We start from the raw sequence: 12,932 nt of genomic DNA on the forward strand, positions 1-12,932 counted from the left end.
TGGCCCAGAAACAAATTGGCTCCCTCCTCTCCAGTTTCAGGGTGGCATCACCTGAGAACCGATGCTGCCAACTCACTGCTGATTGGCAGCTCCTGAGTTGAGTGTCTGCCCCCTGATGATCAGTGCACATCATAGTGACCACTACCATGGGGGAAGAACTCTTAGCATATTAGCCTTTTATATATAAACTAGAGGCCCAATGCACAAAATTTGTGCACTGGGGGGAGGGGGGTCCTTCAGGCAAGCCTGCATTTCTCTCGTCTGGAACCCCTGGGAGGATATCCCAGGATCAGGCCTAAACCAACAGTCAGACATCCCTCTCATATCTGGGACTGATGGCTCCTAACCATTCAAGTGTCTGCCTGCCTGCCTGATTGCCCCTAACAGCTTCTGCCTGCCAGCTTCATCACCCCCTAACTGCTCCCCTGCTGGCTGATTGACACCTAACTGTTCCCCTGCTGACCTGATCACTACCAAATGCCCTCCTCTGCTGGCCTGGTCACCCCCAATTGCCCTTGTCTTCAGGCCTGGTCAACCCCAACTGACTTCCCCTGCTGGCCATCTGTGGTGGTCATCTTGTGATGACATAGGGGGCAGTCATCTTGTGATGACGTGAGGGGGTGATGGTCACCTAGTCTTTTATTGGTATAGATTATGTCCCTTCTCACATTCTAATTCCTTTCAGTGGGATTTACAACTTTCTGGAGTTGTATATCACTTTGACAAATTTGTTACTGAGATATCTCATCATATACAATACACCTTTCCTATTTATGATGTGGAGTTGAACATAAAGAATAAAAAATTCATCACATCTGTAAACAATCTCACAAATATATAATGTGAAATTAATTAGGAATAAAAAATGGCTTACACTGCTTCACGGTTCATTATGCATGTAGCTCTTGGACAAGAACACTCATTGGTATTGTTATATGTTAGGCCTATCTTGAGGCCAAGTAATTGAGCTATAATAACCGAAAATCCTTCCAACGTTATTGCATCTGTATACTAAAATAAAGAATATTGAAGAGAAAACTTATTGTTTATAAGAAGAAAACAAAAGCAGGTAATAAACTAATACATTTTTATTCCTATAAAAATTGATATTTGATATCTTCCTTTCAGCATATTTTACAATACTTTATTTTGATATGTCATTGATATGAATATTCATACTAGTTAATTCATTATGAAACATAATATTATGTAAAACTATCAATATTCTCTAGTTTAAAAACTGGCCTACCCAAATTCCATAGACTTAAGCTCTTAGAATTTTGATGCAATCAATACAAAACACATTGGACCCAACCAGTGTGGCTCAGTGGTTGAGAATATACCTATGAAGCAGGTGGTCATGGTTCAATTCTGGTCAGGGAAAATGCCCAGGTTGGGCTCAATCTCCAGTGTGGGGCATGCAGGAGGCAGCAGCTGATCAATGATTCTATCTCTCGTTCTCTTTCCCTTACTCTCTAAAATCAATAAAAATATATTTTAAAAATATATAAAACACATTTATCTTCCTCACTAAAGCAATTAATCTAATTAGTGAATATTAATTATTTCAGCATACACATATGTCAAATACTAAGATAGAAGATGGGACTGTAGTTGCATTCAAAAAAGGACCATGCTCACACCTGAAGCTTATATTAGAGAAGAGGAGAAAGATAATAAACAGGAAATTCACAATAAACTTTCCAAATATAAAGAAATAATGAAAAGTACTCTGAAGGAATAGAAGTGTTCCTGTAGAGAATTTTGAGGAGTGTAACTATTTAGTTAAGGTAATGAGAAAAATGTATGTGTGGAATTGATATTTAGGCTGAGATACAAAACTTGGAAAATGATCTAGCAATATGAATAGGGGAGAGTGTTTATATGAGAAACTATTCAAAGGTTGTAATATAATGAGTGAAGTAAAGAAATAACAAACACTAAAAGGAATAACAGAAGTTAGAGATATAGGGAAACCATGATATAAAATGATTAGGAATGAGAAGTTATTTAAAAAGGTTGGTTGCAGTGCATATTATTTAATTTTGATAAACTGTGACACCTTTCTTGTCCCTTTAATGATTACAAGCAAAATTCTTAAAACTTCCCTAATTTTCCACATCAGCTGAAATTTATACTAACATTTAAGTAACTCATATCTAAAAGGAAAAGGAAAAGATTGTGTGTACGTATGTGCCTATATGTGAATGAAAACATGGAATATCATCTAGGAAAGTAGAAAAATTAGTTACTAGGCTTCCTGTTATCCTGTAAGAGTTAAGCTTGAAAGAAAGAGGAAAACCTCAGTATCAGAATTTGCTGGAATATTAAAGCCAGAACAGAACCCTGATGCTCAACCAACTGAACCACACTGACCTTGGCAGCACAGTGGTTGTCTTGGTGTGGGTGGTCCGTAGAAGGAGGCATGATTCATAGGTGTCTTCTGAAGTGTCGATAATATTTTATTCCTTGATCTCTGTGATTTCTGTACCTATGTATTAACTATGTTATATACTATGACTTGTGCAATGTTCCCTTTATATGATGCACTTCAATAAAGCTTAGAAATGAACGTGAAGTTATGTGCCAGGAGGAAAAGTTTAAAAAATAAATAAATAAAAAGGAGAAAAAGGATTCAAGGGGTCTATTTATGCAAAGAACTGTTTATCCAGTCTGTAAAACAAATTGTATTTATAATAACTAGGTGTGCATTACTTGATAAAAATAAACATTTTAAGTAAAAGTAATTGTAGTAAAGTTATATGTTTCAAAGTGTATCTGTTCTTTAAAGAGCTATTGGAATAGTTCTGAAGTGCTACATAAAATTAGAACAATTCAGAAAAACATGTAGTTAATGGGTATACATACTTGTAACAATAGTATGAATATATATATATATATATATATATATATATATATATATGGAAAACATAAATTAATAATTTTTGCTATTTCTTGAATTTGAAGGAGGCATACAAGAGGCTTTCAATTTGATCAAATGATTTGTCCTTAGAAAATCTAATGCAAATGTTAGTATCCCTTTATGCCTACCTGGTGAATGGATATATTAATGCTTGGTAATAATATTTTCTCATTTTTGAAATCTATATTTAAATAAGTTTCCTGAGATTAAAATAATATGCCAACAATATAATAATAAACATAGAGAAAAAAATCAAGTTATTGTACACTACTTAACTATATATAATAAGATTTATAAAATATAATATAAAGAACAAATATTACATACCACAGCAATATCAGCATCATAGCTTTTATTGCATATCATGCCAGAAAATGTTGCTCCCATATATTTAGGATGTATCCTGTAACTACATTATTATAACATAGATTTTTTATTAAAATAATTATTCATAAAAATTTATTCATTTATTTATTAAAATCTTCCATAAAATTTAAAATAATTTTTCAAATATAACTTTTTGGTGTGGATAATATGTATTATACAAAATGCTCAAATATTTACAAATTACAATTTACTTCATGTTTTTATTACATTTGTATTGATTTCAGAGAGGAGGAAAGAGGGTGAGAGAGGTAGGCACATCAATGATGAGAGAATCAATGATTGGCTGCCTCTGCTGGGGATTGAGCTCACAACTCAGGCATGTGCTTTTGGCTGGAATCAAACTAGGACTCTTCAGTCCATAGGCCAATGCTGTATCCACCCATCCAAACCGAATAGGGCTACAGTTTAATACAAATTATCTTTCTTAATTTAACTCCTAGACTTAAATTAATTTTATTATCTCAAATTCTCCTCAGTTTCTCTTATTTTGTATTCATCGTTTTTATCACTAAAAGTTAAAACAAAAAGGACTTTTCTTCCATAAATTAATGTGGAAGAAAAACATCTTGCCTCTCCTAAAGATGAGCATTTTTAAAAATTAAATATTACCAAAAAACAAGTTCTTCTTTGTCAAGCAGTACACACCAAGTGTGTTAACATATTTTAGGTAATATTAACAGAATAGTGTCACTCTTTGCATCATTAATAAGCTAAGGCTTACAGGTATATATTCTGTGGTATAATTGATATCATAAAAAATGTGAAAGAAAACACTTTTCATATAAAAATTACCCCCAAAATATACTATTATGTAATTGATTCATTTAAAAAAAATAATCATTTTCTAATTTCACTATCACCTCCATTTTAACAGCTGTGTTTTATTTAATGTTTTCAAAGGGCCTTCTGGAATGTTGAAAAAAAAAATAAATGCATTCAGTTACCAAATTAATAGAATTATTTATGTATATATTTTATTAATGTAGAACATTATGCTTACATAAGTAAGAATGTTATGTCATGGGGCCGAAGGATAAGATAGTCCCTTTTCCATGCCAAAAATCTTTTTGATAACTCATCAACATCCCCGTTGGTAGAAATTTGGTTTTTATCTGACCACAATTCCAAGGAGGACAGTATCACAGTCAATTTTAATTGAGTAAACATCTAGAAATAAAATGTATGTTATATTTATTTAAGTAACAAATTATTACATCAGAATTAATAAAAATAAAGAAAAGTTTAGTGGGTTACTTGTGATGAATTAAAGGCCTTTGAGACTTTAATTTGTTATAATAGAATGGAAATTCTTTTTCTTAATTTTTTCACAAAATTATAAATGTAGGAAAGTTAAAACTTACAGTGTTCACAAGGCCAATAATTTGGATAATTTTCTGTGTTACAGCCATCATTTCAGACCCCATATAATCATACTGAAAAACAAATTTTTTGCAGTTTCTTTAAAATGTGAGTGATAGCAAATTTTTAGGTGATTGTATCATGATAACATCAGGAAGAAAAAAAAGAATTTTTCAAACAATTTAAAGCATACTAATATAAAGAAGATAACACAATAAAAGAAAACAACTAAAAACTGTACTTGGGCATTCAAAAGACATTTTCATTTATATATTTTATCTAGCTAGCTAGCTAGCTAGCTAGCTATCATCTATCTATCTGCACTTGTCCCCCATTCCCTCCCACTTTATCTAACTTCACCCAGCCTCTGAACCCCTGCCTCTGGCCATCACCACACTGTTGTCTGTGTCCATGGACTATGCCTATACATCTTTGGCTAATCTCTTCACCTTCTTTCTTCTGTTCCCACCATCCTCCGTGTTATATATTTAAAAGACACTCTTGAAATCCTCAAGAAGTACTAAAGTGACTTTATAGATTCTTAGTTATTATAAAGGGACTTCTTGAACTAGGAACTTTCTATTGACACAGATGGCATCATATTTCTGGTTGTATGCTTACTAAATAAAAAAGGAGCAAATAAAGAAACATTAAAATATAATTGAAATGATCAAATATATCTACAGGAAAAAGACAAATTACAATGATGGAAAGCGAGAATTATATGGATTGAAAGATTCAAAAAAAGTTTGATAAGTAATAAAATGAAATAATGTAAAGGAAAAGTGGAAAGTTGTTCTCCATAAATGCTAAATTCTTGAGAAGACATATACTCCTTTTTTGAAGTTCAATGAATACAGCTGGTCTTTGAAGTCATATTTGGAAAAAGCTTAACACCTCCATACAAGTTGCCAATTAGACAAATACAAAATATGGAATTCTATCAAATCTGAAAAATCTGTGTATTTTGTGCATTCACAATTATCATGGTTATTAAAACTGGTGTACTGCTTACAAATGTTGATAAAAGAAATAATGTAAAATTAATTACACATTTCTGTTTGATGAATTAAAAATTGAGTGTATTTTAGACAAAACATTTTCCTTGTATTAGCAAAATATTGCATTAAGAAAGTACTGTAAAGGGGGTTGGCAAAAGTAGGTTTATAGTTGTGACCATGGGAAACACAGTCTTTATTATTGTATTATTATTATTATTATTATCATCATAACTTACATGTATTTTTCCATATGAACAACTGTAAACCTACTTTTCCCACCCCTGTCCATGTGAAATATAAAACACAAAAATAAGAAAAATCCTTATTTATGACTGTTTGTGAATACTCAAGATCATCAAATTGTAGTAGAAAAATTTTTATACTAAAAGTCATCATATTTGTAATACATCACTAGTTCCCAATGTTTGTTTTATAAGGACAACATTCTGACTATTTAAGGAAGAAGACATACCAATGCTGAATTAGTATAAACTAATACATATCATCAAAAAATGGAAAACAAAATGGGCACAATTTATAAGAAGAATATAAAACCCTCACAATAATAATTCAAGATATTCCATAACTGATGGAATCAGAGGCCAAAAACAGAACAACATAGTAAAATATCTCACTCATTAACATGTATAGAATACAGCATCCAACTTTAGAACAGAATATAATAAATCTTTTGCAAATTCATATGAAACATTAACAAAATTAGCCATATACTGAGTCAGAAAGAAGTAACAAAGCATCTCAAAGAATTTACATCATTCAGATCATGCTCTTTTACCCATATGGAATAAAATAAAATATGAACAACAAAAATATAATTTGAAAATCCTCAAATACCTTAAATATAACCAATACAATTCTAAATTACCCAGGAGTCCAACACACACTCTCTCTCTCTCTCTCTCTCTCTCTCTCTCTCTCACACACACACACACACACACACACACACACACACACAAATTTGAAAATTATTTTTAAGAACACAGTATAGTTTTTTCAAAAAAAAAATGTTTGCTTTATGATTCAGGGATCCCACTTCTGGGCATATATTATATAAAAAAGAAGAAGAAGAAGAAGAAGAAGAAGAAGAAGAAGAAGAAGAAGAAGAAGAAGAAGAAGAAGAAGAAGAAGAAGAAGAAGAAGAAGAGGAGGAAGAAGAAGAAAGAAAGAAAAGAAAAGAAATATAATACTAGTTTGAAAAAATAATTCACCCCTATTTTCATGACAGTATTATTTATAACTAGAAGCCCGACGCACAAAATGTGTGCAAGGGGCTCGGCTGTCGCAGCTGTGACTGCCTCAGCCCTCCCAGCCCCAATTTTGTTTGGAAGGTCATCAGGACTGTCGTTCCGCTGTTTGGTCTAATTAACATATTAGCTCTTTTATATAGGATACCCAAGATCTGGAAATAGCCCAAGTGCCCATCCAGAGATGAGTGAATGATAAAGCTGTGGTACATTTACACAATGGAATAATACTCAGCATAAAAGAAAAGAAAGAGAAAAGAAAACCTTACTTTTGCATCAGCATGGATAGACCTGAAGATTATTATGCTAAATGAAATAAGACAGGGAAAGACAAATACTATATGATCTCACTTATATGTGAAAACTAATAAAAATAAACTGACAAAATAGAAAAAGTTTTGACTACCTGGAACAGATTGACAGCTATAGAGGGGATGGAGGTTGGGAAGCTGGATGAAAGAATTTGAAGGGATTAGCCAAAGAACGTATATGCATTAACTCATGGACACAGAACACAGTGTGATGTTAGCTAGAGGGAAAGGGGTGTGATAGGTGGGGAGATGGGGTAAGGTGGGGGGTTGAATTGTGATGGAAAGAGACTCTACTTGGAGCAATGGGTGCACAATGCAGTATTCAGATGTTGTTTTGTTAAGTTGTACACCTGATGCCATCCCAACAAATTCAGTAAAAAAAAAAAAAAAAAAAAAAATGCCTCTATTTGAAAATTTTAAATGAAAGCAAACACATAAATATTGATGGAAATAGACATATCAAAATTTATGTAACTATAAACAAAAATTTGTAGATCAAAAAATAAAAAAATCAATTATAAGAAGAATAAGTTGTGAGGATCTAAAGTATAGAATGGTGACTAAAGATAATTATATGGTATTATATACTTGAAAGGAACTAAAAGTAGATCTTTTTTAAAAAATATTTTTATTAATTTTAGAGAGACAGAAACATTGATGAGAGAGAAACTTCAATCAGATGCCTCCTGCATGCCCACAACCAAGGCATGTGCCCTGACCTGGAATTGACCCATGACCGCTTGGTTGATGGGTCAATGCTCAACCACTGGGTCACACTGGCTGGGCTGAGAGTAGGTCTTAAGTGTTCTCACCATACACATACATAGACACACAAAAAAAAAAGAAGGAAGGAAGGAAGGAAGGAAGGAAGGAAGGAAGGAAGGAAGGAAGGAAGGAAGGAAGGAAGGAAAAAAAGAAGAAAGAACGAAAGAAAGAAAGAAAGAAAGAAAGAAAGAAAGAGAGAGAGAGAGAGAGAGAGAGAGAGAGAGAGAGAGAGAGAGGAAGAAAGAAAGAAAGAAAGAAAGAAAGAAAGAAAGAAAGAAAGAAAGAAAGAAAGAGGAAAAAAGAAAACTATGTGAGATGATGGATTTATTATATTGATTTTGGTAATTATTCCATAATATATGTGTATATCAAATTATCATGTACACTTTCAATATATACAATTACATATTACAACTATTCGAGATAAAGTTGAAAAAGTAAGATCATAAATACCTGGTATGTTCAAAGAAAAATAAGATCATAAATTTGTAAGATCATAAATACCTGGTATGTTCAAAGAAAAATAAGACCAAAGACGCTACAATAAGGCAAGACTGCTAGAAAATGAGGTCAAAGAGATACTGGGCTGACTGAAATAGACAGTGTAACACATTTTAGGCTAGTTTTAGCTTTTAGTAATAATTAATACCTAAATCAAAGTATCTTTATTTGGAAGTAATAAAATAATTCCAAATTTTTAATTTTGTGCTTTGAAATTAAGAAAAATTTCATTAAGTTTAAAGAAAAAAAGAGTGACAGAGTGAGAAAGAAAAGAGAGACAGGATTGAGGGATGGAAAAAAGAAAAGAGGGAGGGGAAGAGGAGATGGTTTGACTTACCAAAGCTTTTTCCACTATAATATGCATTTCTAGATATTGGGGTAATAGTTTTGAAAGAGTTTTTTCCTGGGGAAAAAAATGGATTGAGCAAATGATAACATACATTAAATTTGTTAAATACAAGAAGTAGTATGTAAAGAAGGCAAACAGAATGCATAAAATATCTTCATAAGGATTTTTTAAGGTTCAATTTTTTATTTGCATATATTGTAATAGATGACAAGGGAATGCTCACTTTGATTTTAAGAAAACAAAAACAAGTACTTTAAAAAAACTAACAAGTCAGAGAAAATTGACAAATTATTCTTATTGCAGTCACTTGGACTTAAATATAAAAATTAGCTACAAACAAAATATTCACTTGAAAATATATTCTAAATGTATTGATATTACTATAATAGAATATATATCCAGTGAGCCTGTGAGAGTGATGAAGGAGTCTAGGTACACTGTATTCATACTAAATGGAAAGAAAATGAGTGGAAATATTTTATTGTCTTCAACTCATGCAAATCTACATTATTAAAAGAACTCTTGAGATTTTTCATGAATTGTCCTCCTAAAGACTATGGGAACACCAACTGTGTCACAATAAAAATATTTCATTTATTCAGCAAAAAAAATTTGGGAAAATTTTGAGAACTCACAGTCTACACAGGAATTCAGATAAATAGTGTGACTTGTACTATCAACCTCATGGGTGCACAGGAAAGAATAGAATGCACAACAGCAGAAATGATTCTGTAGTCCCAGGGCATAGACTTTACGTTCCTTCTGATGTGATCATATAATTCTTGACTGTGCCAGCAGTCAGCTATAGATCACCAGCTTATTACATCATCATTCGGCACTTTAATGGTAATTTTTATGTGGGCTACTACAATAGTATATCTTAAACATATTAAAATGTTATTTCACATATATAAATTTCAAAGGAATCAAAATTTCATTCTTGACCCAAGCATATCATTCACTAAATATAATAGTAAAAAAGGGTCTGTTACAAAATAAACAAGCAAACTGGACTCAATGGGGAGAGCCTACGTTTAAATGTTTGCTTACACTTCCATAGGAAATTGAAATATGCCTGCATTCCATACACAAGGTGGAGCAAAAGTAATTTACAGTTGTTTATATGGAAAATAATACAATATTTAATAAATAATAATACAAGAACAAACTGTGTGTTGCATACTAACAACTGTAAGTTTACTTTTGCCCAAATGTGTGGGTTGTTGTCATTCTGTCAGTCTGTATGACTACATGTATATATGCAGTGTTGTAGGAAAAAAAGTTCTCTTAATTTTTATCAACCCTTACTAGCCTTATAATAATGGTGATCATAAGATTTGATATTTAAACTGAAATAATGTGCAGCAGAAAAGGGGGCACTAAGATAATTAAAGTTATTAAAATTGATATTTAGTTAAATTTTATTAGTTCAAATCTTTCTACTCAAAGTTATTTCTAAAACTATATATATAAATATACAAAGCCAAAACTTTTTAAACCTTTTCATTAAAAATAACACATCCACATGGACAGCAACATCGTGGCAGAATCAACATCAACAAGTTGTATAATTATAATGAAACAAAGGATCCCCTGTTCAATGCAGAGACATCTGAGAGATCCACACATCAGTCCATCTGAAAGTGGGCATATTGGAACAGTAAGGGAGTCAGGTTTGGGGAAGAAACATCCCTCCCTACAAGTTCAGTGTGGTGAAACCTGGTGGCAATAGCAGAGATGTAGAGGATTTATGATGGCCATTGCTGACAAAAAGAGAAAGCTGTGGTCTTGTGGTAGCCATTACTGATTTAAAGGCAAAACTTCAAATCCACATACCTACATCCTCTAGCCCACCCATTGCAGCAGAACCCAATAAAAGTGGGACCTATTGAAGAAGCAGAGGCACACAATGGTAATAGGAGGCAGTGCCAGGAGTTCCCAGGCCCAGAACCTCATTACCCTCTATATCCCACCATAAAATGGTTGCCCCAAGCAGCAACCTAGACACAGAGTGGACATATAAGACTCCGGGAATTACAGGGTATTTTCCATGGCTGAGGCCACACCACATCACCAAGATTCCAATGCTATTAAGAGAAAGCAAAAACTTGCACGATAGCATCATTTACTGAAAAACAAATGAAGGACCTCTGTTTAGAAGCCTGCTGAATTGTTAAAAGCAAAGAGTAACTAAAAAAGACTTCATTATCTCAAATGTATAGGAACAGAAATAATCCATCAAGTATCATGAATAACCAATGTAAAAAGTTAACAAAGAAGGAAAATAAAGTCTTCAAAAACCAAACTCAAATATAGGGAAGATTGTTATTCAAATTACAGGATTCAAGAATACAGTTATGAAACAAACAAACAAACCTCAACAAGATATCAAAACACTCATAAAGGCTGTTCAGTGATCTCAAAAACAAAATTAATAACCAAAATATGTACTTTACCAAAGTGATTGTAAGTATTATTAAAAAAAAAAAAAGAAACAGAAATTCTTGAGCTAAAGAACTCAATAAATGAGATGAATAATTAAAGCATGTGAAACAAAGCAGGTCACATGAAAGATGTAATTAGTGTTCTTGATTGAAACAGAAATGGCTCAGGAGGAAGAAGAGAAACAACAAAAAGAAAAAAATAAAAGAGTTCTACAAAAACTATATGACTCCACTAGAAACAACAAAGTAAGGATTATGGGTATAGCCAGAGACAAAGAGAGGGAGAAGGGAACATAGAATGTATTCAAAGAAATAATTGATAAGAATTTCCAAACCTATGGAAAGTGTTCAAATACAAAAGCCAAAAGAACACCTAATTATTTCAATGAAAAAAAAAATCTCCAAGACTCATTATATGAAAACTGACAAAGAAAGAATTCTTAAGTCATCCAGGGTATAATACACTGTACCCTGCCAAGGAAATCCCATTAGGCTATCATCAGATTTTTATAGTGGAAATATCACAAGGCAGGAGAGAGTGGACACAAATATATTCAAAATATTAAAAGAGAGAACCAATCAACCAAAAATAATATATCCAGCAAAGTCACCCTTTAGATATGAAGGAGAAATAAGTGCTTTCCCAGGCCACAAAGTTGAGAGAATTCACCACCAGAGGACCTGTATTACAAGAAATGTTAAAAGAAGTTCTTATAGCAGAATCATAAAAAAAAAAAAAAAAAAAAAAAAATGGTATACAAACTTTGAGTAAATGACAAACAGAAACTTACAACTCGCACGGAAACCAAGATGGCTGCCTAGATAAGTATCTAAGCTGCCGCCTTGCACAACAATTTCAAAACAACTAAAAGACAGAATGGATATCATCCAAATCCACAGGAAAACTGGTGGAGTGGGAATTCTACAATTAGAAAGAAGGAAAGAGGCTCATGGATCAGATTGGGAACCACAAAGCACTGAGGTAGAGAGACGCTAATGCTCAGAAAGGTGGCCGAATGCCTGGCTGGCGGGAGGGGAAAGGAAGTCCCCAATTGCACTGAACCCTTTCTGACTGTACTGAATCCCAACCCTGGCCGAAACTCCGTGGACCCAGACTCATACATGTTGAGTCCGGAGAAAGGCACCTGGAGACTCAAAGACTGGGAGAGTGGAGGAACCAGGAGCCGCAGTGGGCAGGGTCTACAGTCATGCTCGTGCAAGTGAGTGCACACAGAGAGGTCTGACCGCAGAGGTTGCCTGCAGAGGTTGCTGCGGCCTCTCCAGAGTGGAAGGAGTCAGAGCTCTAGACTACAGAGACCCAACCCAATTCCTGGCTAGTCCCTGGGACACCCATGCTCTTGAATGGGGAATCTGAACGGTCAGGTAGAAACTCAGGCAAGCGCACAAGGGCAGGACTGACGGGAAGCCAAGATTGTCAGCTTAGCCCTGAGACTGCACCCCATCCAAGCCGAGCACAGAGACTTTTGCAATTTTGCAAGTCTGATCCTATAAGACTATCTCAAATACAGAAGGTATCCCAGAGTAGATACAGCTGATACTCACATCCAATGGGCCTGGAGGTCAATTCCTCCCAGTGATACCAACAACAATCAAGTCTTAACTACAA

Source organism: Pipistrellus hanaki, assembly GCF_964339955.1.
Source record: "Pipistrellus hanaki genome assembly, chromosome: 3".
Taxonomy (NCBI): domain Eukaryota; kingdom Metazoa; phylum Chordata; class Mammalia; order Chiroptera; family Vespertilionidae; genus Pipistrellus; species Pipistrellus hanaki.